Source organism: Elephantulus edwardii, unplaced genomic scaffold, assembly GCF_000299155.1.
Source record: "Elephantulus edwardii isolate Elephantulus edwardi_28Jun2011 unplaced genomic scaffold, EleEdw1.0 scaffold00153, whole genome shotgun sequence".
Classification (NCBI taxonomy): domain Eukaryota; kingdom Metazoa; phylum Chordata; class Mammalia; order Macroscelidea; family Macroscelididae; genus Elephantulus; species Elephantulus edwardii.
In genome coordinates this window covers 3,521,039-3,527,933 of record NW_006399903.1, presented here as the reverse complement: position 1 = coordinate 3,527,933, position 6,895 = coordinate 3,521,039, and positions in this window count along the sequence as shown.

The following is a 6,895-nucleotide window of genomic DNA, read 5'->3' as shown; positions in this document are numbered from 1 at the left end:
CTGTTGAATGAGTTTACTTCCAATCCTGATGTCACATTCTTCTTCATATTATCCAACTTCTCCAGTGATTTGCTCCGCATAGGGTGAGTGTAGGAATCCTGATATCCAGCTAAAATGCCTAAAGTCAATTAGTATCTTATATTCATTGGCTTACAAACTGGTCCAACCTTTTGGAAGAATGACATGGTTAAAGATTCCCATATATTTGGAACATGGAATTCTATTCCTAGGCAGTTCTGTATGGGAGTGCTTGATAATGTACAATGTTTTCAGTTCTCTTATTTGTAATGGCTGACAATTGGAAGTAGTTTGTGTATCCAGTGTAGGAAAATGATTGAATAGATACTACTATGTATGCCAGATTAACTACTTCGCAGTTACTGGAAGTCATGTTTTTAAAGAGCACTTAATGGCATGGGGAAATAGAACACATTAAATTTTAAAAGGATTTTACAAAATTATACCTGTGGTACAATTTCAAGTATACATCTACACATAATAGCAATCTACTAAAAAGATGATAGTGATTATATCTGAATGTTAGTTTTAAATGCTTTAAGTATTCAGCTTGCTTTTTAAGAAATAAAACTACTCTTTTTCTTTTCTAAATTTCCCACAATGAGTATAAAAAGGTTTTCAGAAATAAGCAGAAAGGCAGGAAAAGAATGGACATCTTCCTGCACGAACAATCCACCTGACATCTATGCTTCAGCTGTTTGTTTAATGAAAGGGCTAAAAGAGTATAAAGTACGAGCCCCCATGTTCCCAGACCTGCTTCTCAGTTCTCACTACACAAGCATCTAATCCACTTTCCTGCAGTTTTCAACGTGTTTATGATTTGGGTTTTTCCTACTGGTTTTTCCTTCCTTATCCTTCTCCCTCTTCTCAGATAACCATCCATAGATGCTTCTTTTTATGTGTAAATATCGTTGGCTTTTGATAATAGTGGACTCATTCACTATTTGTCTTTTTTGTGACCAACTTATTTAACTCAGCATAATTTCCTTCAGAGTCATCTATGTCATGTGATGTTTAAGCATTTTTTCATTAGTTTGCATTTGGCAATGCCATCCCAAACGTCTCACAATGAATGTTTACAGAATACTACAGGACCTCCACAATTAACACCCTTGGTACCAGAAGTCAAGATATAAAGAGATGCATTGCCCTAGGAAAATCTGCAATTAATGACCTCTCTCATTGAGGAGTGATGATGTCAGTTTGAGGATTAAGGCACAACTGATTTAGGCCATAGTCTTTAGGCCAATTACTTGTTATGCATCCAAGAGCTGGACAATGAATAAAGATTACAGGAGAAGAACTGATGTGTTTGAGCTGAGGTGTTGGAGAAGAGCACTGAATATCCAATAGACGGCCAAAAGAACAAATAGATATGTCATGAAGAGGGTGCAGGAAGAGCTCCCTTTGGAGACAAGAATGAAAAGGTTTCACCTCATATACTTTGGGAATGTCACTAGCAGGAGATATTCCTTGGAGAGGGACATGATCCTGGGAAGACTGAAAGGTCAGCAAACGAAAGGAAGACCCTCAACCAGGTGGATTGACATGGTGTCTGCTGCAATGGGATTTTGTGTGTCAGGAAGTATGAGGATGGCACAGGATAAAACAGGGTTTAGATCTTCTGTTCATGGGGTGTCTATGAGTAATACTTGACTTGAGGCACCTAACAACAACAACCCCACAAGGAAAAGACTGATAAACTAATTATAAAATGGGAGAAAAAACAGAGAAAGACTGTTCACAAAGGTAGATAATCAAATGGCCAAAAGTCACATGAAGAAATGCTCAAAATCACTGGCAATAAGACAGATTCAAATCAAAACCACAATGAGATACGATCTCACTCCAGTAGCAGTGGCAAAGTTTTACAGGACAGCAAGTAGTACATGCTGAAGAGGATGTGGAGAGATAGGAACTCTTAGACATTGTTGGTGGGGTTGTAAAATGGCACAACCACTCTGGAAGGCAGTTTGGGGTTTCCTCAAAAAGCTAAACATAGAAATTCCATTTGACCCAGTTATTCATCTGCTTGGAATTTACCCTGAGAAAATGAGAACTAAGGCACAGAGATTTGTACACTAATGTTCACAGCAGCATTATTCACCATCACAAGAAAATGGAACCGGCCCAAATATCCAACCACAATCGAACGGATTGAGAAATTATGGTACATTCACATGATGGAATACTACACCGCACGCAAGAGCAATGATTTTGAAAGTTACTGCCTACCTTGGGAGGGAATGGAGAGCATTATGCTAAGTGAACTAACTCAGTCACAAAAGGACACGTACTGCATAAGATCATTACTGTAGAACGTGTATGAGGATCCAAGGGGGGGGAGCAGAGGGGTGAAGATGGGGGAGGGGGAGGGTAATCATAGGGTCACACAATCTGATGGTGGATGGGGCGGTGGTGATTAAGGAAATGGGAAATATCCAGTGTGGAAATGTATAAGCAAACCAGCATAAAATATATATAATTTAAAAAACTATACTTTCAAAAGTAATACTGTGCTGCTTTCCATGTTCTTCAATCTTCGCTTAAATGTTGTGACAATGTTGCTTAGGGTTTTCACTAATCATTGTATCGCTGAGAGCCCTTCACGTGGCTATAGGATTCATTCATTCTCATTGCTATCAAGTCAGAATGGACTCAAAGCTGAGCCCTCGCTGGGTTTCTGAGTCTGGAAGTAGCACAGGAGATGGCCCGTCGGCCAATTCTCCTGTAGAGCTAGGAGTGGATTCGAAACCATCGGGGAGTGTCAGCCTTTGGCTGGGCAGCACCGTTTCTGTGAGAACTATACCGCCAGGCCTCTTAGCTGTGTGAAGAGCCAGTCATTCCGGCTGATAGAGAGCATCCCGTCAGTCAAATACACCAACTCGTTCTGCTCTTCCCTATTGTTTCTGTGAGATATAAAAAAGCACACGAGGGCGCAAGGGAGAGAAATAAAGAAATTGGTCCCAAGAAGCAAATAGGCCTTTATTGCTTGTTCTGAGAGGGAAACCAAGAGACCTGGCCGCATGGCGGTGGATGGGATAAAAATGGCGCCCAGGCAGTTTGGGGGGCTTTCCTTTTTATAGGGGTCCTGGGGAGGACTAAGGTGGTACTTCTCGGAATTTTGCGGGTTAATTAAGTTAGGTTTTAGCTATTTTTAATCAAGCTCAGACTCTTATCAGCATCCATTGTCTGGTCTGGTGTCTGATATGACCAGCTTAGGTGTTATCAAGTTTCTCAGGAAGTGATCAAGCTTGGGAGTGGTGGGGCAACTCCCATATTCTTCCATCAGTTTCCACTTTTTAGTGATTGCCAATAATGTTGCAAGATAGTACATTCATGATCCAAAACTTTCAAGTCAATACTTTTGAAAACCAAAACTGTTATCACAGGGTCCCCATTGTAAACAAACTTCCTTTGTATCTGTATCAAGGAAGTTCTGATAGCATCGTCTCTAGGGGGTTAGCTGCTAACGTAAAGACTGCACCTCTCTGTGAGTTCAAATCTATCAGCAGGTCCATGAGAACACTGTGATTTACAGAATCAGCAACCCAGAGGATCAGGTCTAAATAGGTTCCAACTCAGTGCAACTAGTAGTTGAGTTTGCAGCAAGTGAAAAAGAAGCTGAAGTGTGAATAACTCAACTCTTTGCCTTCAAGTAGGAACCAACTCATAGCCGGCCCTCCAGCAGGTCCTTGGGGGGCTGTACACTGCACAGACTGCCCTGCTTTCTCCCTTTAAATGGCTGGGGGGCTCGAACTGCCAGAGGCATGGCCTTGGAGTTAGCAATGCTGGCTGGCTATGCCTGAGATGGAATCCAGCACTTTGGAAAAAAATTGCTGTCTCAAGGAATGGAAGTTCTGAGGGAGTATCTGTAGGTTGACTATGGAGTCAAGCAAACTAAAGCTCCACAGTTAACCTACAGATACTCCCTCAAAACTTCCATTCCAAGATGTATTGTGATGAGGAAAGCCTGCTGTTAGGGACCTCTCCAAAGTACTGAAGAGCAATGGTGTGACTCTGGAGACGAAGGTGTCTGATACAGGCCATGGTCTTTGCAGCATCAGAGAGCTGGACAATGACTAGGGATGATAGAGAATTGATGCCTTTGAGCTGTGGTGTTGGAGAAGAGTATTGAATATACCATGGGCTGCTAAGAAAATGAACAATTTCATCCTGAAGAAGGTTAAACCAGGTTACTCCCAGAAGGCAAAGATTCTGAAGCTTCATCTGACATACTTTGGACATTTTACAAGGAGGGACCAGTCCTTGGAGAAGGACTTCATGCTTGGGAGGGTGGAGGGATGGCGCAGGAAAGGAAGACCCTCTATGAGGTGGATTGAGTCAGTGACTGGGGAAATCAGGATGGTTGTGTCGGAGACAGATTGTCACAAGACAGAGCAGAGCAGAGTTTAGGGCTGTTGTACATAGGGTCACTATGAATCGCAGGTGACTCCACGGCACATAGCAACAACATCTGTATGTTAGGTTAAGAGCCTGGGGAAGAGCTCCTGTTTATTTAGCACTTCTAAAAGTGAAAGATGGAGTTATTTTAGAAAAGGAAGTACTACACAAACGAGCAGGCCTTCAAGATGGCGTCTGTCTGGTGAGGTGCTTAATCATGAAACATGCACTGCGGGAACAACCTCCTCAAGGCTGCTTCTCTGCAAGGCTCTTTTTGCTTCTACATATTCATAGTACCTGGAAGCCCTTTCAGATAATTTGAAACAGGAATTGTTAGTAAAGTTAAAGGTTGTTAGGAAGGAACCCTGGGACCCTGGGCCTCTATTAGCAGAATGACAGGCTAGTTCTGTAGGTTCGGTTCCTCATCCGGGCGTGCCTTATACCTGGCCTCGATCTGAACTGTCTGAGAGGAAAGATGCTTTGCTAAAATAAAAAAGGAGGGGAGTTTCCTTCAGCTATTGTGGAAAGATTCTGGGGCTTCGTCTGACATACTTTGGACATGTTGCAAGGAGAGACAGGTCTTTGGAGAGGGACATCATGCTGGGTAGAGTCGAGGGACAGCGCAGGAGGGGAAGACCCTCTATGAGGTGGATTGATTCAGTGACTGGGGTAATCAGGATGGGTGTGTCAGAGGCAATGCGATTGGCACAGGATAGAGCACGGTTTAGGGCTGTTGTACATAGGGTCGCTATGAGTCACAAACGACTCAATGGCACATAACAACAACAACATTGTGGAAAGAGGGAAAGAAAGCAGAAAAACTGTAAAGATCCATTGTTAACGTGAATTTAGCAGTATCCAGTTAAGGTTTTCTTTTCCATTTAACTGCTAGAAACTATTTACTGCTTACTTATAAGAGATCCTTTTTTTTATTTGCACCAATGTCAGCTCTTATCAATGCATAGGGTTTTGATAGATAAGTGAAGCAGAAGGTGGAAGAGGTTCTTCCCAGCAGGAAATAGGGTTGAAGTGTCAATCACAGGGAATGAAAATGGCCCTGTTCTAGAGGAGGCTGATTTCTTTCAAATTCTAATGTCTTAATGAGGATGTTGAAGAAACTTCCTGGAAAAAAAAACTGCTTGGGTAATTGGAAAGATCAGAGAAAAATCTGAGGTTTTTAAAGTGACATCTGGATGTGTCCAGCTCAACATGCCAGGAAGTGACAGTGAAGTTCCTATTGTCATAATTAGAAATCTGTCAGAGATGGAAAACTGAAATATTTGGCACCAATATGAGTAAAAGAAGAGGCAGACTGGAGCCTGTCAAAGGTGGAATACTTGTGAGATTCAGAAATATGACACTGTCCTGTTCAGTTTGAGCTCTGTGAGATTTCCCCACCTAAATTGGAGCAAAGATGGTGGAAGCATTGTGCGAAGTCTGAGTGTCAGAAAAGGAAGAATTCTGTATTTTGGGTCCTAAGAGACTGCATCCATCTCCTTGCCCCTCCAGGACCGATGTCAGTCTGGAGATTAAAGTGTGCCTGATACAGGCCATGGTCTTCACAATTACTTGCTATGCTCAGAGAGCTGAACAGTGACTAAGGATGATAGAAGGATCAATGCCTTTGAATTGTGGTGCTGGAGAAGAGTGTTGAACATACCGTGGACTTCAAGGAGAACAAACAGATCCATCCTGGAGAGGGTGAAACAAAGCTACTCCCTGGAGGCAAGGATTCTGAAGCTCCATCTCACATACTTTGGGCACATGGCCAGGAGGGACTAGTCCTTGGAGAAGGGCATCATAATTTGAAGGGTGGAGGGATAGCTCAGCAGAGGATGACCTGGTAAGAGATGCATTGACTCAGTGCCTGGAGAAGTGGGATTAGATCTGTTGGAGACAATGAGATTGACCCAGGATACAGCAGGGTTCAGAGCTATTATGCATAAGGTCACTATGAGTTGCAGATGACTTCATGGCACATAACAACAAACAACAACAAAGAGGCTACTAATCCTGGAATTTAAGTCTGGTGCAATTTAAGACGTAAAGTCCAGCAGGTCTTGGCTAGACTACCTCTTTTTACACGCAAAGCTCTGGTGGGGGAGTCCAAAGGGAATTGCACGGCTAACCCAAAGGTGTCCTTTGCTGTTGCACGCTGTCAAGTGGGAGCTAACTCATAGCTGACCCTTCGAGGGTTTTCAGAGGCAGAAAATTACACGGGAGGAAACTGTTCAACCTTCTGCAAAGCAGCTGCTGGATTTGATTCCATTCCATATACATTTGGGATTGCAGTGACGCTTAAATAAATTTATACTTCTTAAATAATTATTTATTTATAATATAATAAGTGCATAAAGGTGCATGTGAGAAAGGCAGGGACAACACTGACACTAAAGTTAACTCCGCAAGAAGGGATATATACCTTTAACTTGCTGGTCTGTCTAATACTTCTCTTAATCTGAACATTCACATT